The following is a 23,856-nucleotide window of genomic DNA, read 5'->3' on the forward strand; positions in this document are numbered from 1 at the left end:
AGCAAAAAAGAAAAGGTGATTTACTGTCCAAATCCTGGAATTTGCCAGTGCTGGACCTTACAACATCAAAAAGTGGGGGGGGGGGGGGCATCCAGCATCTAAAGGGAAACTTACTATAGCAAAATACCATAACCCCCACCTCCGCATTCTACGGGCCTGCTAGAGACATCTAATAGTCTATTTTAATCAACATGTGAATGCAAATTTCAAATGGTTTGTCAACTAATATAGATAGATGTATGTTGGAAATGACCAAGAGAATTTTGTAATTATGTACATGTACATTATACAGCTGACCATATGGTCTGAAGTTGACATTAAAAATTGCAAAGTTGTAGAGTAAAATCAAAATTTGTGCCCCAAATTTTGTGATGACAGTGGCATTTTTCTTTTTAAAAAAAAATTATGAGTTTAAGTGAGCTTTAATGATTTTTATCTCACATGAGCTGAAAGCTCAAGTGAGCTTTTATGATCACCTGTTGTCCAGTGTCTGCCCATCTGACTATCCACTTGTCTGTAAACTTTTCACATTCGACTTCTCAGGAACCGCTAGGCCATTTTTAACTTAGTTTACTTATGGGGGGCCCATAAGTAAACTAGCGCATGTGAAACTACTATTTGCAACTGTTAAATAATTGTGTACCTCTAAAAATACCCATTATTATATATTATACATTTCAAAATTATAAAGACCAATAGCGCTTTTGAATTAGATTCAGCACGTACTGTTGAATTGGGTTCTTTGGATATAGGAAAGGGAATTTTTTTTTCCAGATATTGTGTGTTGTTTTACTAAAATTTACCTTGAATTTGTTACAAAATTTTATTTACACACGTTTTTCTATACATTTGCTATCTCCAGGTCATCGCTCCACGATTTTAAAAAGTTATTTGTGTGTATCAAACTATTGACATTAAAATTTTAGATCCCTAAAAGCCTTTTCTCGACATATTCAGCCATATTTTGTTTTTAAAAACTAGAAATAAAATTGCAGTTTTGCTAAAAATTTTATTTGAAACATTTTTGCGTATCGGACAATTCCCTGGTGTTTGGAAACATACTCATGTGATTTCTGTCTTTAAAACAAATTCATCAAGTTAATTACATACCGGTATCCTTATTATGCTGCATAGGAAAAATCTTTGAAAGAATATAATGTTCAAATACTTTGTAAATTGTTATACAAACTACATTATGGCAGGTGCGTAGCCATATAAAAGTGAAGTATACGAAGAGGACGACGGGGGTGGGGTGGGGGTTAATTTCCAGTTTTCACAAAAAACTATATTAAAAATATTAGCATGGTTTAACTATGCTACATGTACAACAAAAAGTGGATGGGGGCAACCACCCTTTCAGTGAACATTTTCAATAGTCAAAAGTTAGGTTTGGAAAAGAATAGGCAGGGAACCCCCCCCCCCCCCCCCCATACTACATGCCTGCTGGTGAGGGCCCAGAAGTTTCTGAGTTTTACCAAATACATGTATATCATTCATTTTCTTGCAAAATAAAAATTATGTCATTTATCTTTTGTTTAGAAATAGAAGACATAATATTTATTGTTTTAACGCAAAGTTAATACTTCTACGGAAACTTAGTGTACATGTAGTTCAGGCTAAATATCTAATCGATATTTGGTATCATACTCTTTTCTATCGTTCAACAACTTGTATACTTAATGTTAATTATTAACAAAAAATATCGTATTTTAAATCATATACTACATGTAGTAGATCATGACATTCAAGAATGTGTCTGAAATTTAATTTCTCAAAGATCTTTAAAAAATATCAAAAATTATCAATGTATCAAAGAACGAATACAAGTTCATGAATGCTTTATTTAAATTTGGCAATGATTTAATAAAGGACTTCAAATTTTATTATATAGTCATGATTATATAAAATTCAAAGCGCTCTTCAGCAGTATGACACAAAATAATTCGAAATCCGAATATTTGTTGGATGGTACTGAGATTTTTTCTTCGAATAACTCTCTCTCTCTCCCATAGATTTTATTTATTTATTCATCTATTATATTTATTTGTTTATTTTTTACAATTATGTGTATGCACTTGCATATTTGCGTATAGGCAGCTACGCGCCTATGTGGGTTTTTAAGAAATCATTAAACAGTCACCCAGTTAAAAGAAATTTATCATAATAAATGGTTTGTGTTAAACAATAAAGAATTCGAATTAACTTGTTTTGCATTTTGTGATAACAGCAAGACATTCAATACGGTTTGTTTAAAAGAACAAGAGACAGCATAGATTTGCGGGTGAAGTTCTTACCCTGGTACCTTGTTGACTAATTATCTTTTCAATCAATCGCAACAGATCGAAAATAAATTTTCAGTATATTTAGTGAGAAGGACGGAAGCTGGAGTTCCCCAGGGCTCTATTCTTGGACTTCAACTTTTCTTACTTGATATACAAGACCTACCAGGTGGTCTATTGGGTACCTCTAGGATATTGTCATATGATGCATGTTCGTGTCAAACACCTTTCAAAACGTGCAGAACTTAGAAAGGCTGAGCAATCACGACTTATAAATGAAGAATGGCTAAAAACGACTTGTGAAATTTAATCCCAATTACCAAGCTAAAATTATTAATATTTTTCAGCAATGAAGATAAAATAAATAATTGTACTTAGTGTTGAATAATCAGCAAATCGATCCTTCTCTTGGTCACTATCATCTTGGACTTACATTCTCAAACCCTGGGGAGTGGAAAAACCACACTGACAGTATTATACAAAAGGCTTCCAAAGAAATTGCAGTTTTTCGTAAATTAAAAGGGTTACGTATCGTGACTTCTTAGCTTAAATGTATTCTAGTATTACGTTTATACATGTAAGAGCGATACCACTTTTGGAATATGCTTTGGAAGCATGGAACAGCATCTCCGCAGCTGCTCTGAAAGGCCTGATAAACTTCAGCAAGAAGCTGTACATATTGTAACTGGCGTTCCTGTTTATCGTGCCTTGCAAGATTTCAAGTATTTTGTGCTGCCAAGGTATATTATTTTTAAATTGAATCATCTAACTATTCTCTGTTAAATTTTAGTTCACTATAACCTTACAACTGTAAGAAAAAAAAATGTCCACCTAAGCCAGATTTAGTACTTACGAAAATATACACTGGTCACCTTAACTCACGTGAAAGGGTTACAAAATATTAGGGAGACCAATTTTTTTGTATATTTTTACCTACAAGTTTTCTGTAAAATTTAGCGTTAAAATGGTAATTAATAAGCCCAAGTACCAACAAAAATGCATTTGGTTTTTATTTCAAAGCATAGGGGAAAAAGATAAATTTTGTCTACTTAAGCCAGATTTCATGGCATTGGTCCCCTAACCCAGAAATCAGGATTATATATATATATATATATATATATATATATATATATATATATATATATATATATATATATATATATATATATATATATATATATATAAGAAGACAAAATAAGTAGGAAAAAAAAAATATAAATGAGCTGATGATACTATATAAGTTTGCATTTAACATATATGACTGATAATTATAATAATACAAGTATAAATGTGAAAGTTAATAAGAACACATAAATAGATGTTGGTTCTGTGGTTTGACAAAATTAAAAAAAAAAAAAAAAAAAAAAGAAGAAACAATATCATGCAAATCTCTTTGTAGATGCAATAAATTCTTGAACAATTTTAAATACGGCAATATTTTGGTTGTAAGTAAGATTATTGTCTCCATTCAAAATAAGTTGTAAGGATATAGGCATTGGTAATTGCAAAGTATCAAAGTTTTGCATAAAGTTTTGTCTTTGTACACAATATTTTGGACATTTCATAAAAAAGTGAAATGATGTTTCAGAGCTATATCCGCACATGTCACAATTTTGATCTTCCCTTAAAAAATGATTAAATAAATCAGCATTTAAATTACTAGCATTATTTCGCAATTGACAATGTAATATATTCATTTTACGACTTCCATAGTTGTAATATTTCTTAGGTTTTAAGCAGTATATATTCTTTATGGCAGTCTTGAATGATGAAAGTGTAGAAAGGTTTCGAATATTAAAGGGTAAATCATTCCAAAGTCTTATTGTTGAAGGAAGGAAACTTTTCATAAATGAAGTCTTTTTGGCTTGAGGAATATGAAATGTAAGATTGTCCTGATTCCTTTAAGGATAAGAATTATTTGGTAAAATGCATTGTTGTAATAAATCTTGCAAATACTGGGGAGCTAATCCATACACTATTTTATAAAATAACACTAGTTTATGTATTTTTTCTTCTTATTTCAAGTGTATCCCAGCCAAGATCTTCATAAAGTTTTGATCTTGATGAATTAGTCCTTAAGCCTGTTATTATTCGTGCAGCTGCAACTTGAACATCTTCTAGTAATTTTGCATCTCTATCAGTACAATTATCCCATACAATGTCTGAGTATTCAAGTACAGGACGAATAAAAGCAAAATATATTTTTATCAAAGCATCCCGCTTAAGGGTGTGCTTCAACATTCTTAAGATATTTAATCGAATACAGGCTTTGGAATGAATATCAAGTATGTGGAATCTCCAATTACCATCCTGCTGAAATCTTATCCCTAAGTGAGTATGTGTTTCAACATTTTGAATAGTAGGCCCACTTTTAAATATATGGTTTATCCAAAGAAATAACCCTCACATGCATTTAAATATAGGTCAGTACTAAAATTTACACGGTATAAGCTAAAATTAGGCATTTACAAATTATCTGAAAGAGTACCAATTTACCAACCCTGATATTTAGGCTGTTCAAGGAAACAATCATGTTATATAATAATATTTCAAGAATAAGAGAAGTGATTTGATAGCTTTTTTGCCACTAACCAATAATGCAATTTAAAATTACACAAAGAAAATGATTGCAGGTGCTTTAATTATAAATTCTCAAAATACGAGTCGGGTAAAGAAATTGCGTCTTTTATACAAAGGTAACAATATTGTATTTCTGATATTTATTTTTTATAGAACAAAAAACAGAGAATAGTGCAGACATGCGTAAAAATTCACAATGATTATATAATCTTTCTTCCAATGCCTGTAGTTTTAACATTAACTAATTGTTTAAAAAAAAAAATTAAAAATGGCATCAGGTTATTGAATGACTAAGATACACATAAAGGTGAAATTTTCGACATCAATTCACATCAGTCGTATTTAAAATTTTAATGCGAGTATTTACTTTGATTTTGTTTTTCTGTAAATTCTTAGATCCACGTCTTGGCTGATCTAATCGATGCCATGTAAAGTGTACTTTGATACACACGCACTGGCCATCATTTACGTAACAGTCTAGATAGAAGACCTGCCACTTTGTTTTTCTGTAAATACTTTGATCCACGCCTTGGCCGTTCTAATCGATGCCATGTTTAGTGCATTCTGATACACACGCGCTGACCATGATTAGATAACTGCATGTATTTTGAAGACCCACCACTACCCAAGCGATATTGTCTCTGTGACTCTCTATGATTTATGTGTAGTTTTTTCTTTTTTAAGATGGCCTGTTTGACAGATCGCCCATTCTTTGTCATTGAGCAGTTTTGTTTACATATCTATATTAAGATATCGTGTCATTTGCCAGACCACCAGCTTATCAATGGCAGCTTACACTGGGGCTTCATATCCGGGGTTACAAATTTAATGTGTCATCTCTTTCAAAGACAATTAAGTTGTACATGTCACTGGCATCAAAAATCAGTCAGCAATAATTTACGAGTACCTTTCTCAAACCGCTAAACAGCTGCTAAATGCACCGGTAAGTGGATGTTTTGACTATCGGTGTGTTAACTACGGAAAAACGTTTGTCATCGCCGCGAGCATACATACGTAACGTAAACTGTGATTCGTTGTTTTGCCACGCGATTCTGTGCAGCAGCCATTCACATGACCCGCGCATATCAATTAACATACGACGATATTACGGTGACTTTGCCCAAAACATCAATGATTTCATTTAAAAATGCATCTTTTTTATATTAAATTGATTGATTGTACGTTGTTTTACGTCCCATTCGAGAATTTTTCACTCATATAGAGACGTCACCATATACCGGTGAAGGGCTCCAAATTCAGACCTTTACTCGGGACTCAGGGCCATTGAGCAGTGATGAATTTTTATCGTGCCAACGCCTGCCGTGACACGAGGCCTCGGTTTTTAAGGTCTCATCCGAAGGACCCGCTACTTTCACTTCAAAGTGGAGAGCGCTTGGCGAAGGAACGGTTGCTACCTATTTTTTTTTTTATCGACTTCGGTCAGTCGCGGCCGAATTTCGAACTCACGGCCTTCCGATCACGGAGCGAGCTTTTATATTAGAAACTTTAAGAATAGTAATCATCTTTTTGTATTTTTACTATTTACTATTTTTTATTATTTAAATCCAATAATTATTTGAAATCGCATTTAAACCAGAAATGGCAATATTCTATTTTGAGCACGGGAGGAATACTGAAGTGATGAACAATAGAAAGCGAAAACAAGTATTCACAAAATACTTTGAAATTGCAAACTTCATGCTGATTTACAAACAGTTTGAGAGTGCATGTGAATGCATCACAAAAACCAAGAGTGAAAAAATTGCATACACGTTGCATGTACACGTAAAATTTACACCTGTGAGCGCATGAGTGAGGCTTAAGTGTACGTTGTACATAAAATGTACTTGTTTGTACGAAGAAATTTTTATAGAGAATGTGTGTGACATTTCGATGTGACTTCCAGGTTTATTTACAAATATTGTACATGTACATTATACCCCTTCTTGAACCCCGCAGCCGACGGGCAGTGGGTCAACAGTTCATACAAAATACCGTCTGCTTAGGTAAGTTCCGATCACGTTAATTCATTGACCTCTCTGTAATGGACAGGCATATTAAACAGCTGTTAGAAAAAATTATTTAAAAAATATTTATTTGCTATCATCTGTTGTTTATCAATGACGATTCTCAGCGTATTTTCTGTACGGTGGAAATATTTTGTTGCATTAAGATGGCTTTGCTGCACTTGATTCCTAACACTCCGTAAGGTCAGACAGGGGGTGTGGCGACAGAAACACTTGGCATAAATTAATAATTACACAACTCGTCCCATGACAAAAAACTTTCACAATCTGTTGATATTTAAAATGAAAAACATAACGCATGCACAAGAAACTGGGAGTGATGAGAGGAAACGGTTTTTGTCTTACCTAGAGCTTCTCTTTGTTGCAGATGATAAACCGTCGAAGCATCGATTGTGAGTTATGGATTCCCATTCCAGCAATCGCTCGCCCAGATTCAAGTAGCGAAAATATTAATAAATTGGCCCATCACTGCCGCTAAAGAGATGACATAATTTGTCAAGTGTTGACATATCTAGGAGGACTATAGTATGCGTAACCAGAGATAAACATAAGGAAATGAGCTACTGCTATGAACAAAAAATAATTTGCTTTAATAAATTTCAGCTAGGAACATATCCCCTCCCCTTCCCCTTAAGTCTTTGTTTTCAATTGATACCATCTGCCAAAAATTATACATGTTTAGTAAGAATATATAGGAAAAATTCTACTAAAATGCAACCTGTAAAAGTATACAGTGGAGATAGATAAAAGATATTGGAAACTTACATTAATCCGTCTCCTCATTATTTGTTGTTGTTGTAAATAACAGATATTTATTGCGTAGAAAAGAATAAACACGTCTGAAACGATTTATGTTACAACAAAATAGAATTTGAAATTTTACATTCATGTTGCATTTAGAAAACATATCTATAATTGTAATGTTATTTTACTAAATTTACGGATGAAATCTAAATATTTGAATGTCAGAAAGAAAATAAAAGATCCAAAGAAAATTAGTTGACTTAACAAAAAGTATTAATGATATTGAAATTAAAAAAAAACATGCTTGTTACATTCAATTTTAAAAATATACATACAACACATGGAGGAAGGGGATAGTGTATAAATGTTAAGGGGAAAACTGGTTATGCAAATATGTGTAACTTGGAAGCTATAATATCTATTTCTGCACTGATTCAAAATCGCAATATTTTCTGCTGTAGAAGAAGGTTTAGATCACTGAATGATAATAATTATTTAGTGTCAATATAATGAAGAAAAGTGAAAACAAATCAATCTTTGGCTCTCAAATTAAGCACAATAATGCAGAAGACTGAGGTTTTAACCTCGCCACATTTAAGGCTATTTACAATATTTCGGGAAAATACATGATTGTTAGAGCACCATAGCTGAGTCGTAATATTGTGTGGAATATCTGTTCACTACATTTTCCAGCATTAAAAAAAATAAAGGGGGGGGGGTGGTTGATTTGCATTTTTAACAAACAAATAACGTTTTAGATTTGTTAGTGATGGATTTTGTTTGATAACGTCAGGTAATTTGTTCCAAAGTTTGATAGGTGATGAGATGAAGGAGTTACGGTAATGTTCTGTATATGACTTGTTCAATGTGGCACCTTTGTCTAGAGAAATGACTTATAGGTCTTGGATTTGTGGTGGTGCCTGATTCGAAAACGATTTTTGAGTTTGTAAACTATTGTGTGATTTTGTATTATTTTAGGTTTATTTCTCCGTTCCTCTAAAGTCTCCCAACCTGTTTCTAGATAGAGACTCTGTAGACATGTTCGTAGAACCAGATACTATACGAGCAGCTTCGATATACATGTATATTTCATTGACAAGATCGCTGGATACATGTACATGTATATTATCCCATATAACGTCACCGTATACATAATAAAAATAGGTTTTCAAGGGATTTCCTATCGATGAAAAAAAAAACCCTGAGGTTTCTTAATATATGAAGACGTTAAGATGACTTCAGAAGAACTGATGGCATATGAAAATCCCAGTGGCAATTTTTTGAAAAAAATTATTCTAAAATGATTATGAATTTCCACGTTAACGATACGTATTGTGTGAGTGACTGAGATGGGTTTATTACTGAAGAGCTACACGTGTAGTAAACATTCGGTTTTTGAAAGGTTGAAATCTACCGACCACTGATTTGCACACACTTTTTTTTTTATTAAGAACATCTTTTAAATATCTGACTGCTTGTGAAAGCATTTTCAATAACTATATAAAGGGTTGTGTTGTCTACAAACAGTAAAATAGTATAGCTGATTCCAAAAACAATATCGATTATATAAATGAGAATAGCAAGGGACCAAGAATGAATCCCTGGGGTACACCGGCTTTCATAATACGTTATATTGATGACGTTGAGCATTACTCTTTGCCCTCTTTTTATAAGATAGCTCTTAAACCAATAAATAAATAAATAAATAAATAAATGAATAGGTAAATTTCCATCTTATACTAACTGCATTTCTGAGACACATACAATACCATGGTCCTTTTCATAACTAAAATTCTTCCTTCAGACTTAGAATTGAATGCTTATATTTCAAGTGTTTACGATTCACAAACTTTATATCTCTATAATGTTAGATAGCTTATGGAGGGCGCCTATGCGCGATAGGGGCAACCTTGTAACAATTTTTAAGCCCACAATTTGCATGGCTCTCTTTTTTGATTGAATGGCTCTATTGCTTAAGGATGCGATTGCAAGGCGTCACGTGATCGACCCATGTGATGTTTAAAAAAAGAAAGTTTACGGTAACCATTTTTGGAATAAGGAGAGTCATATGATTGCGCCCATGGCAAAAGGTCCTCGTGGCAATATTTCTAGAACAGAGAAAGAAAAAGATAAAGATTTGACATTGCAGAGACATTTTACATTTTGACACGTCTAGCTTCTGTCATAGTTCTGAAAATTGAAATTTATTTCATTAATAAATTTAATTTACATCTGATTCTTTATGTCCTCTAGTTTTAATTAAAATATTAGAATTTTATTCGAGATCGGTTTCTTAACTATAGGATCTACATCTATGTATAGACATTCATTTCTTAGAAGCTTCAGACCGGCGGCGTGAATATGGATGAACAGAGATGAACGAATGCGATTTTGATACATACGTGTATAGACCTGTTTGAGGTTGCATGCTGGACATGAATATATATTTTTTTAAAAATATTGCATAGGAAATTGTTTTCCTCTGTAAGATCTTCTCTAGCATTTTCAACACTTAATCGACCATGTAAACATTGAATCTTCGGTGCATATATTGTTATAAAATGTTTTATGTGTCGTATTTGGTAAAAAATTGAAACTTAACACACTTCTGACAGAAAAGAAAAGTTTCTTTTTGCAAGTTTTCACAGATCTTACAAAAAATACACGTGTTACAAAAAATACACGTGTGAGATCTATATATTAATTTTCTCTAAAGAGAGGTAACTCTGTCAATCGAGGTACTATGTACAGAGGTATCGCTATACCAGAGAGGGAAAATCATTTTGAGCATATGCATTTCAACTTATCATGCTCACGGGAATATATTTGAAAAATGAATTTTAAGGAAGAGATTGCAAGGGTCCGTGAAAAAATTAATTTTGCCAGAAGCATTGTTAGAGCCTGTAATAAGGTGAACATTCACTCAAATTACACTGATGACCCAACGCTTAGTCATTTAACACTATCCATTCAAAAATTCATGGTTAGTAGAGTAGAACCATGCAACAAAAAAAAAGTTACATGTAGGTTTATTAACAGTACGCATTTAAATAAAACGGAAATCTCAAACGAACATTTATATCCAGTGTGAAAATATGACATACCGGTGGGGCCACTGTGGCAATCAACATTTTACATAGGACTACATAAAAAATCTCAAAAAATATCAAAAATTCTTCTTCTCAAGAACAACAAGGTCATGATTAGTCATATTTAGAAGGAAGCATCCTCAAGGAGTATAGATTCAAGTTTGTCCAAAGTTTGTCCAAATCATGACCCCGAATTAGGGTCCACTATGTACGATCAAAGTTCTTCATAGTAAGACATGTACAAAGAGAAATACTTTAAAATTCTTCTCAAGAACAGCGGAGCAATCGTTAGTTATATTTATATTGAAGCATTTTCAGGTAGTGTAGATTCTAATTTGTTCAAATCATGACCCCAAGGGGTAGGATTGGGTCTCAATGGCCAATCTAAGTTTTACAGAAGAATATATAGGAAATACCTTTTAAAGTCTTCTTTTTTCAGAACAGCAAAGCCATGATTAATCATATATTTATAAAAGTATCTTCAGATTCAAGTTTGTTCAAATAAAGACGCCTGGAGGTAGGGCGGGGTCACAATATATTATCTATATTTTACATAGGAATATATTAGGAAAAAATCCGCTGATAAAATAACAGAAGGACCATAGTTACTTATATGAGCGTTGTAGCCGATGGACCTCTTATTATTTTGAATATTACACTGCAATCCGAATAAGCTAATCAGGCATAAAATAGAATCGCTAATCATGAAGTGGTTTTTAGTCAGTTTCCAATATCTATCGGCAATCTGAAAACCTTATGTAGCTCTAGGCTGTTGCAAGTCGTTACATTCAATTTATCTAGCAGTTTTGAGTGTCAGGTTCTTTGAAAAGGAGTGTCAAAAATTTTCAACATTCTTCATATGAGAGTAAAATCAAGTTTCCGGTGTTAGTAAGCCTAATTGACGCATACATTTTACAATCTTATTGTCCAGCGTGTCACCGTAAAAATTCAAGATATTCTAACATTTTCTCAGGTATGTTCATCTGGAATATTTGCGAGTGACCTAAATTGGATGCTATGTAATCTAAATCTTCACATCACAAATTTTGCACATATTTTGAACAAGTAACGATCGAAAGAAATAGAATATAAAAACAAACATTTTTCTGTGGAACACCAATGTCCAGGTCAGCGCAGTTCGTAAAGGGAGCAAAATTTTAGACGACCTTATCAACATCAGTTAAAGAGGTTCGTTCCTGAGCTTCTGAGAATAATGTTTCAGATAATAAATTTGGATTCTACAATGGCAATTAAACTATATTCAATTAAAAACCATGATTAAATTCCATACCGAAAGCACTGAGTGAGGAAGTATATTTTGTGGCAGAAGGTTTTTTTTTAAAGAAGAAAATGATTTATTTGTCTTTTTCGAAATATTTACAGTATTGTTAAGTTTGGATTCCTATTTTTACATACAGTCTGCACACAGAGTTATTTTGTGCAGTGAAATGTTTTATACTGGTCCTAAATTATTTATTAAATTAACTGTCATGAATTCTATCATCATATTTGACAAATACATGTAGCAAATATATTGTTAAAGTCCTGGGGGAAAATAGCCAACTTTAAGCTTAAAATTAACACTGTTTTAGTAATATCTAAAATTTAACATCGCAGACCCAACCTTTTAATTTTCTTAATTCTCTTTTCTGAATATATAAAATATATCAACCATTTTGCTTAAATTCAGAAACATGTCATTACTTTCAAATGATTTCATTGCTTGTTAAATTTTTAATGCCAGAAAAATGACATTTTTTGAGTGCAGGAAAGTCAAATAATTGACTTTGCGAGGTAATTTGACACTTTTTAAAACGTCATAAATTTTAATGTGACTATTCAAGATGGAAATGACTATGTTTGTTCCCATAATTTATTTGGATAAAAATATTAGAGGAAAAACTTTGAAAAATTGCTTTATGTCCTAGACGTAATTACAGTGCAAAAAGCGTATTAAATGTTACGTAGAACCAAAAGAAGCGCATTGACCCCAATTTTTGTTTTGACTTTTAATTAAGGTATGTCTGTAGATTCTTAAAAAATATATTTGTTGAAAGATTCTCACTACTTTTGATATCAAGATCCAACCTCCTTCAAGTCAAATAATATATTTCGTGATCAGATACTATTAAAACGAAGCACAGTAAAACAAACCTTGTATGTTTATTTGCGATGTATTGAATTTTCAACAGTGAATACTATAATTTATTCATTGAATAAGTTATTTTTCCTGTTATATGAGATAGCGAGAGGATTTTTTCCATCCTGAGACAGATTAAAACTGTTAAAGTGACAGTACGGCGCATCTCATCAAAAAACTGACTAGATAAAATTTTCCGACAAGATTTGGAATTTTTTTACTACTCATAAATGTATAAACTTTCAGAAAATTACAACTTTTACAATTAAATAATTTGGATTATTTCATTAAAATTAATAGTTATTTATGGGACGTAAATATATACATCGCAACGTGTTCGGGGTTCCACATTCCATGCTATGCACGCATGCGTAGTTTTCATAAACAAAACAGCATGGTTAGAGAGGAAATCCCGGTAGGCCTGCTACATTGACCAAGTCGACCAAAAAGAAAAAGAAACTGAAAATAGAACTTGAAAAAGCAACTTTCATGACTAAAATTTAGTTTGGGGATTAATAAAATCGCTGGATAAGGAAGAAACGGGAACTCGGCGACACTCACGCAGGGCTCTCGAAGGTTCTATTCGACAGGTTTGATGATACTTGTTATCATTTCTCATTTTTCCGTCGCTTTCAAAGAAAAAAAATAGTGTAAATTCAACATTAAAAATACATCTTTGACTTATAAACATTGTTGCAATTTGAAATGCTAATTTTTTTTAACTGAGCAGAAAAATATTTTGTTTGACGTTTGCCGCGATAACGTATGATTAGTTGGTTTTCCCTTTCTCGGACCCCAATACACAAAACGTAAACATTTGTTCTTTTAATTCTGTTAAATTCGCCTGAATGCAGACTAAAATCTTTACGATTATTATTTTAGATTATTTTATCAGAAAGTTATGATAATTTGTGTTTTTGAAAATTGCTTTCACCTAATATTCATTATAACTGTAAACTCTACAGTGTAGGCACGTGCCGTTTTAGAATTCACGTGGTACAAATAAACAGATCTAAGATTGCTCCAGTTCGTACGACCCTTGATTTTCCGGCAGATTCTAATTACGTTAATTTTGTTTGAGTAGAGAATATTTCTGTTTCTCAAACTGCTTACATCAACTTTATACCTTATTTCTTAATGACATATTGGGTAAATTTCGATGAAATAGCACTTATTTTGCAGCCGTACTGTCGCTTTAAAGTTTCTACAATTATAGTCAAGCATACACATGAAGAGTTAGCAAGATTTATCCATCTTGATCCAGAGAATAAACTCTTTGTTGGGAATTTTATAAACCGCACACTTTATAACATGAACTTATTAGTTTCGATATGCAACCAGTTATTCCTATTTTTGTGTTATTTGTAGGGAGAACAATCAATAAACCCAAGATTTCACAAAATAAATTATTCCCGATGTGCTAATAGATATTCTCATTTTTGTGCCAAGCAACCATGAAAAAAATTAAAGATGTCCAAAATATTGTTAGATTTCTCAAACGGATATTGTGATTGGCCATCAACAATTATTACTTTGTTAAAAATTACTCTGATTCCACACAAAAGTGCTCTGAAGTTGATATTAAAAGGGTACTGGAGTTCCTCATTGACAACATTTATGTCATCTTCGGAGACCAGGTCTTCCAACAACTGTTGAAATACTGATGGGCACTAACGGATCTCTTTCATTTACCTACTTGTTTTTATATTTTTATAAAATTATTCAAAAACTTCCTCATGAGAAGAAGAAAACATTTGCTGTCGCCTTCAACTCGACATTAAGATATATCGACGACGATTAACAATTAACAGTAGTTAATTAAGTTCCATTCATTTCATATTTGGATGTTCTACTGACTATAAGCAATAAGGGCCAGTGTATGACAAACGAGATGACTTCAACTTTTCAATTGTAAACTTGTTTATATAGTAATTTCTGCTATCTCCTGCATATCGTTTTTAGATCTCCAAAGGTATTCGATACGCAAGAGTAGACTGTGAGTTCAATCCAACCGAGGCAGGCTAATGATAGAAAAGTTGCAGGGATTTAAACAACCTCGTTGAAAGTAAGCATATTCTAAATTCTATGGTCATTATAATGACCTTGTTAACAATTATAACCTACAACTGGGCCGCATTTTTGTTTTATACCAATTGTTAAGCTTTTGTTTTAATTCTAAATTTGACTACGGACTGTTCCTTCTACCTGATGATGAATACATAGGGTTCATAGTGAGTGTGACCCGTAAATAGGGGAAACTTACTCCACCTAGGCACCTGATCCCACCTCTAAAATATCCGGGGCCCGTATTTTATGTCCTGTTAAAAGGTGTGTATCATTTGTAGTTTTTTAAAGACCAATCACTGTTCGCTATCTTCACCTTTTTCATGTAGAGGATAATTAAGAAAATATTTCCTTTTCCCTATTTTTTTTCTCAAGATGTCAGCACTAAGAAGAACTTCAATTTTTTTTTGTAATTTACTTGTAAAATAGATGCAAATCCGTTTCATTTTGGAGAAATTTTTTGGTATTATTTTCTTTTTTATGTGGATACAGCAACACATTTATAATGTCCAAACTTTGAAATAATCTCCCCCAAAACCATGTGTAGCATGCTAAAGTTACTTGCTTTTTCTGGATATATTCAAGTTGCAGTAGCAATCATGGCATGTATTCAAATTTGATGCCATTTTTCAACTGCCTATATACTTCGTGCGCACTTTGTGAGATGAGGTATGTGTATAAACAGAACAATGTGCCTAACTTCGAAAAGTTATGTGATTTTTAAAAAAAAAAAAAAAAAAAAAAAAAAAAGCATATATATGATTTCTATTGAAATAATAAATTTTTATGTAACTACAAATCATTACTTTTTAAAATTCTGTATCTTACTCTGCAATCTTTTTCGTAAAAGCTAAACATGTCTAACAACATCACTTATCGTTAAGAGTTATAGCCAATTTGTCATAAGTATCTGTAATCGGAAAACCGTGTGTAGCTCTGCTGTAAATGTTCCAATTACCTAGCAGTTCTGAGTATCAGACCTGTTTACAGAGAGAGTCAAAAGTCAAAAGTTTTCAACATACTTTATTTCATAAACGAACACCAAGTTTCAGACGTAAATCAACTCATTTGATGCTTAGGATTTCAACATCTTATTCTGCAAATTTTCGCGGTGAAACGAAGGTATTCTAAAAATGTAACATTTTCTCAGGGATTTCGTACTGGAGTAGTTGCGAATGACCTATATTGGATTCGATGTATTTCTTTACATCACAGAATTTTGCATATATTTAGAGCATTAAAAAATTTGAGCATGCGATATAAACAAAGATTTGTTTTTAGAACAAAATTGTCTTTGAGGTTAACACAAGGAATTTGACCTTACCTTACTAACATTGGTATAAATCAATCTTAAGCTATCAAACTTAAAAAAAATTATTGTTTGTCTAGTGCGGACAAGTGCCAATTAAATATTTAATTTTATATTCTGGGAAACACATTTGAACATTTTAATTCACTCAACGCTAAATTGTAGGGAGATAAAAAAAATTATTAAAGGTATTTTGAAATACTTATACTACAATGTGATAATTTATTTTTTGCAGATGATGCTCTGGGACGCGTTTTACGAAAGAACTTACGACTAAGACCAAAAGTTAGGTTGATTGTAATATATTGAAAACTGAACGATTCTGTGAAGAACTGCTTGCTTAAAAATATCTCTAGACTCTTAATTCTTTATTTAAAAGATTAAAGCCATGCATTTCCAAATAGATTTAAATTAGAAAGTTATTCACAAAATAACAATTTGTTTTAGTCGTGAGTTGTGTTGTTAAACGGAGCCCAGGATGCTCAGAATTCATGATCTCACGTCTTTAAAACAAAAGGGGGATGCTGCTCCAACTCCATCCCCCCGTAAACCTTGGCAAGGATCCAACCTTTGACACTCATTATGCCCCATCATTGCAAAACTCGATAACCATCCATAAATACACCCTGTAGTCTCTAATTTCAAGGGCACATTAATTCAAAAAGTTATGGTTCCTGCGATTCTGATCAAACATTGATTTTTTTTTATGCCTTTGCGATTATCAGTTTGTATCATTGTGACATCTCATAACATGCACCTTAACTCGGCATGTAAAATGTGCTTTATTGGTGAAATGAAAGATCAGAGTTTGCTGTGTACTTGACTGGAAAAAAAATCAACAAATCTAGAATATGCAATTTCTTTTATGTAGTGGCATCTGTTAAAGTTTATAGATAAAAGTTCATAAATATTATTTGTAATGAAAACAGCACTAGAAATCTGAGGTTGTTAAATTTGTAACAAATTTGAAGAAAAAAAAAATATAATTCAAACATCCTTATCATTTACTACAAAAATCGAATGGATAATTTTCCCGTAACATTTAGCACAAGAATTGCTATGAACAGATGTATAGGAATTCGAACTCCAGCAAATGTTGTTTTATTATAATTACTATATATCCAATGTTAGGCTATTGTTGAGCAAGTTCAAACACACAATGCAAACTGTTATTTGAACGCAATGTCCAAAAAAATGTGGATATTCTCGATACAGATTAGTTGATGCGGGTAAATATCAAACAATTTTCAATATATAAAAAATGTTCCATTTATTCGAAAGGTGAATTAACCATTCTAGGGGATACATCGGAGGAATGTTAACTGTCAGTAAGGAAAAGTCATAGTGAAGTGGTTATAAGGTGTGAAATTAGAGCTAATATCACTGCCTCTACTGCTGGATAAGGAATTGGCGCATTGTAGGATTCACGTTGACAATACTGTGGTAATTTACAAAAGGAAATAATTTGTTACTAGTTAATTAGTTCCAAGCTCTCGAATTTCATTATCAATACATCAAAGTTAAGGTGGGAAAATTACTAGCTAGGAATTCATATCAACTCTAACGATTTCATTCTTTTGACTTTTCCAGGTTGATTATCACTGAAAATGTGGTTAGAATGAAAGATGAGACAGCAATACCAAACTTTGGAAAAAAAATTGCTACAGAACGTTGGTAAAACAAACACAAATAACATTGCTTAATATCGTACCAAAAGGCTTCCCAAAATTTTATAAGGTAACTGGGAAATTAATTAGTTTTGGACTGACGAAATATTGAACAGAAAAAGGTAGGTCATTATCCTATCATATTTTGTCTTTGAATCTTTGAAGCATTCAACTTAACAAAATCGCCTAGACTTTGTTTTCAAAGAGAACAAATTAGGGTACATGTGATATATGTTTACAACATATTGTCAGTAAATGCTATACTATTGATAACATTATTATTATTTTTTGAAAGCACAATCACTGAAACTATTATGGGCGTGAAATTGCTTTATCACTGCATATATATAATTGCATTAAGGAACCGTGAATCGATCAAGGCAGAGTTTGCTTAGAAAATGCAAAACCACTAGCTGTGTAAGGCTAGTAAATCGTAAAAACAAATAGGAAATATACTTTGCATAATTGTAAAAGGAAAATAACCAGCATCATTTTGCCAATACGGATTATATACATCCAATTATAGTACATAAATTTTGCTACAACTATCTTTTGTTAAAATGTCAATTGATTTGTTGAGACATCAATTGATTTAATTGCGTATTGTTTAGATATAAATTGATATAATTTGTGTATTGTCGAGAAAGCACCTGATTTAATGTTTATTGTTAAAGTAAAAATTGATTTATATTGTATTATGCCTTTTGTGTAGATACATGTACACAGGTATGAAATGAACTATGAACAGATAAAGGTAAAAGGAGTATTTCGTAGTCAAAGTTGTTTTTAAACAATGGCATATCAAACGGTGGGAAACATGTCAATCAAAATACGACCCAGTGGTAAGTTGTATATGCATACAAGGTCATTATAACGACCATAGAATTTGAGAAAGGCTGTCTTCAATTGAGATGGTTTAAAAAACCTGTAACATCAACTCGGTAGCCTGCCTTTTTCAAAGCATGGCCCTGGTGGATGGGCTGGGGGCACAAAAGGATCAAAGTTTACCTGGAAATATATAGGATGAAATATTTTAAAATCTTCTCAATAATTTCAGGGCCTTGATTGGTCATATTAATTTAGAAGCATCCTCAGGTAATGCAGATACACGTTTGTACAAATTATGACCTCCAGGCTTAAGTTGGGCAACAATGTGATCAAGGTATAGAAGAAAAATCTTGAAAAAAAGCTACGTCACAAGACAATAAATAACAATTCATAAATATTTCAATTCCTCCGACCATTCTATTCTTTCCATGAGGATCAGAATTTTGGAAAAAATATACCACCACAAATAGCCCTAATTCATATACTAGTACTCATTTCCGTAGACAACTAGAAGAATACATGATTAGGAAACTAGGCCCTGATTTTCTATAAGGCTGCAATGACCTCATCAATAATGTAGGAAATCTTTCAAGCCAACAGTGTGTCATTGTGAATGTGATTAGACTTTTAACAGTACACCAAGACGTAATCGTAGTGATGGACATCGTTCATACAATAAGGCAAATATACAGGAAATTTCATTTGATTTGCAATTACCTTTCTTAAATATACAATTAAATCTACATCACATTCACACTAAACTTTACGCTATGCCCATGAACCTTTTATATGGTCTATTTGAAGAAGCTTAGGAAAGTCCATACTTGTATTCTTCAACACTGAATACAGTGAATGTAGTGTTTGTGATTTATGACTTATCTATCCCAAAACAGACTCTTTAAACCGCCACGTGTTACGGAAGATAATAAATCCGAAACCGTCAATTCCTTTACCAAGGGTATAGATGCTGAAAACATTCGCAAATTCATAATCATGAAAAAAGTTCAGTCTTGTATTCTCCCATATTTGAAGTTGACGTCTACACCGTTACATACAAAATTTTCATTGATAGACAAACTCTACAGTATATAGAAATTGACCATTTATATAAAATCAATCCTCCTATTTTTTTCCTTTTCTTTCAACTATAGTCCTTCTGGACACATCATTATTGTTTATATAAGCATATTTTGAAATGACAACCTAAAAATATCATTTTAAAAGGGAGCCCAGATCATTCAAATGATGACAGAACTTCATTTCGTCGAGGAGCACCTACATGATGTGCTAAATATGAAGGGGAAGACTTAGCACTCAGAATAGATAAACAGTTTTAGATATATATGAAAGAAACGCATAGAAAATTAGAGCGCAAAATGCTACATATCCCTCTGTTTCAGGAGATCGGAAGTAATAAAAGAATTAGAAAAATTGCATGAAAAATATATTTTGGTTCCAGCTGACAAAGCTTGTAACAATAGAGCCTTTGTTTGTAAGACCCAATATTACAACTGTATTTTAGAAGAACATCTTGAAATCTACAATCAGATTTTCCATTCAAAAGTTGAAATTCTTCATAATCAAGTTTTAATTTTAAATACTTCTAACATTCCAGTCAATGGATTTGTTTGTTTGTTTGATGCTTTACGTCCCTCTCGAGAATTTTTCACTCATATGGAGACGCAACCACTTGCCGGTGGAGAGCTACAAAATTTGACCTTGCTCGGCACTCGATCAGGGCCATTGAGCAGTGAGGGATCTTTTTCGTGCCAGAATCTTCTGCGACACGGTACTTCGGTTTATACGGTCTCATCCGAAGGACCGTTCTCCACGTCCCACAGTGGGATTCGAACCCGCGACGTAAGGATTAGCTCCCTAATCCGAGTCTCTAGAGCAGACGCTCTACCACTGCGCCACGCGGGCGACCCAGTCAATGGAAATGAGAATAATTTACAGTACCTATACTGGATTCCAATACTTCATAAAATTCTTACAAAGATAGATTGCAGGGTTCAGTAGATATTCATCTAAGCCCCTACCCTTACCAAAATTTTCAATTCAATTTCAAATCAATAGCATCAATCAGAATGACCAAACTTTCCATCGTATACTTCCCTTATTCATGTGCCAATATTCAGACATCACTTGCATGTGGTGTTTATGTATCCCAACCGATTCGATATGCAAGTGCATGCTCTAAATACGATCAATTTCTTAACCGAAGCAAGGTACTGACAAATAAATTAATGTTACAAGAATTTGAACAACCCTGTTTTAAGTCAGCTTTTCGCAAATTCTACGGTCGTTGTAATGACCTTGTTGTAAATACAACAATTTTGTCTTTCATGTCCATTCCATTTGTTAGTTCTTTACATTAAATTGCTTACTTCTAAATCTGACCACGGAGTACTCCATCTATCTGATCAATACAAAGGGCTCACGCAGGTCTGTCCGATCGAGAGGTGATGCTTACCCTTCCTGGGCACCTGATCCCATCTCTGGTGTTTCCGGGGGTCCGTGCTATTGCACTGTTTACGATTCTTATTTCTTTTTTTGACTTATGAGATTTGATTGCTGTTTGCTATCTTCGCTTTTTACAATATAAATCCTTCAGAAAGTCTTTTAAAGCCGAATAGTTTAATTTTTCAAGTTATAAACCTCTCTAACAGCAAGTTGAAATTTTTATTATAGTGTGCAAAAGAAAAGAATAATTTTAAAAAATCAAAAAGCTTATAATTTTTTATATAATTGAGAACCTAAGTAGAAAGTAAGGAACCAATTTTTTATGTGAGGAAAGAGCACTCGCGATGTAGTAAAAAAAATGATGTTAATGAATACACAAGACTCATTAAACATGGTAGCTTTGTATTAGCGAGACCCCTAGAACATCGGTCTGATGCAATAAAGGGCGTATCAGAACAAATGTGAATTTATACTCATCATGGTTTTTTTTCGTATGTTTAATTTTGAAAACAAGAAAATCTTTATTTCATATAGAATTGTTTCTTTGTTTAAAATTAAAGTTAATTGATAACACCAAAGTTGATTGAATTACAATGAAAGGTTTCTTCGATTAAAGAAAAAGGCGTATGAAATTAATCAAAGTGATGAATTCTTTTTAATACAGTAATTATGAAACTAGATAAACTTTGAACAATATGGTATAGATAGAAAAGAAGGCCACAGGTGCATCGTTTCAAACTTCAAACAAACTTTTGATCACTAGAATTTTTCAAACTGACATTCTTTGAATATCGGTGAAATTGTTATATTATTTCTACATATTTCATTCTACTTTCAAGAGGGATGGAATATATAGAGTTTCTACATGGTCTTACTAGTTCATATTTTAAATCCATTCCCACTTCAATTACATACTAGTAGTCATATTCTTCCAATGGTACATTACTTAGAATGTAAATGAAGTACAGAATTATCCAAAACATAGTAAAATTTTCGTATTCATATTATGTTCTTATTTTTGAAACAGAAAAACGATATTACCATTTATATTAACACCATTATTACGATTCTGTTCAAATAATTAGAGATCGGGATTTTGTATGCTTCCCAGCCAGAGGCTTAAGTTAACACAAAATACCAAGAGAGACTCATTAAAGCCTTTACACTAGGGTCTAGAATTTTTACGACTTCCATTATTCAAAGAAGGAGCTATAATGACAGGAATTAATGCTGCATGAACAAAAGACTTTCTCCATGCTGTACTTGAACATAATTTAAATAATACGTCTGATTTATCTGGTCCATGACAATGAAAATAATTTGACTAGAGGAGACAGCATCAGCAATATTTTTTAAAGTAATTAAAGCACGAGTCTGAAATTCAATGATAATTGTCTAGAATCCCTTTAAATTTGAATATGAATATGAACCGTATTGATAAACAAAATATCCATGTGCAGTCACCCGCGTGGCGCAGTGGTTAGAGCGTCTGCTCTACAGTCGCGGAGTAAGAAGTTGATCCTTACGTCGCGGGTTCGAATCCCACTGTGGGACGTGGAGACCGGTCCTTCGGATGAGACCGTATAAACCGAGGTCCCGTGTCGCAGTAGGTGCTGGCACGAAAAAGATCCCTCACTGCTCAATGGCCGTAAGTGCCGAGTATAGGTCAGAATTTGCAGCTCTCCACCGGCAAATGGTGGCGTCTCCATATGAGTGAAAAATTCTCGAGAGGGACGTTAAACAACAAACAAACAATCAATCAATCCATGTGCCTTAACCGTCATTAGAGTATCGTACATGTACTTCATTTTTTAAAGGAATTCCATCAACATCCAATTAAATCCCCAATCTTACAAGCTTCTAATCCTTCTTTGTATCAAACGTATCAAATATCTCTCCCTTCTTTACATGTACTCAACATAATCAAAATATCCTTGATTCAAACATATGACTACACTTTGGGGCAGGTAATTGTATAATTGCTAAAACAGAACTTCTAACGCTTTGCTCTTAATAAAGTATGACGACCCATTGGCAAGTAGAACTGCATGCTTTTTGAGGCATGTTATATTTTTATAGAAATGGTAACCATGCCATTCATCCCAAAGAATCCAAAAGTAATTTCAGCGTTGCCTCAATATCAGGTATAATATCTGGATTAACCCTCACCCTTAGGAAATTACTCATTACCCTCAGATAAAAGAGTCATTTGAGGGGACGAACCTCAGTCTATAAGGGAAGTTGTTTGTCTTGCAAATATAAAGGTAAAGAAGATATTTTTTCCGATATTATATCCATTTAATTTTGATCAATTTAGCCTCATTAAAAGTCTTAAACCAATGATCAAGGGAGGAGGGGGGCACAGTTTTGGTAAAGGGTTTGTTGATCCTCAGATAGCAATAATAATAGCTGGAGTGAATTTTTCGTGTAAAGATTTGTGGCGTCACATTTCTTACAGGGGATAATTTATTTACATACGTTTATATCCGTTTTTCCCCCAACCGACGACACTTAATAGTTACATGTAATATATCTAACAACAGATAGTAAGCATTGTCATTTGCTTCAAAGAGGAATACTGAATAAATATTTCTAAAATAACAGGTACATTGTAATAAATTTACATTTAGTGGAATATTTTTGTCATGATTAAATGTACATTGTAA

General features: G+C 32.8%; 1 protein-coding gene across 2 annotated transcripts in view; it reads right to left on the minus strand.

Moving 5' to 3' along the window:
- The window catches only part of LOC133202760 (lipopolysaccharide-induced tumor necrosis factor-alpha factor homolog), a 59,716-nt gene extending 52,382 nt beyond the window's left edge, over positions 1 to 7,334 (minus strand). Inside the window, exon 1 of one of the 2 annotated variants that reach the window (XM_061338637.1) lies at positions 7,232 to 7,334. The gene's annotated coding sequence lies outside the window, so the exon portion shown is untranslated. The remainder of the gene's footprint in view (positions 1 to 7,231) is intronic. The other variant, XM_061338638.1, reaches the window with a different exon arrangement.
- Positions 7,335 to 23,856: the final 16,522 nt, after the last annotated feature.

The sequence above is a fragment of the Saccostrea echinata genome, unplaced genomic scaffold (assembly GCF_033153115.1).
Source record: "Saccostrea echinata isolate AGI-Se365-2 ecotype Australia unplaced genomic scaffold, CSIRO_AGI_Sech_v1 ptg000047l, whole genome shotgun sequence".
Lineage (NCBI taxonomy): Eukaryota > Metazoa > Mollusca > Bivalvia > Ostreida > Ostreidae > Saccostrea > Saccostrea echinata.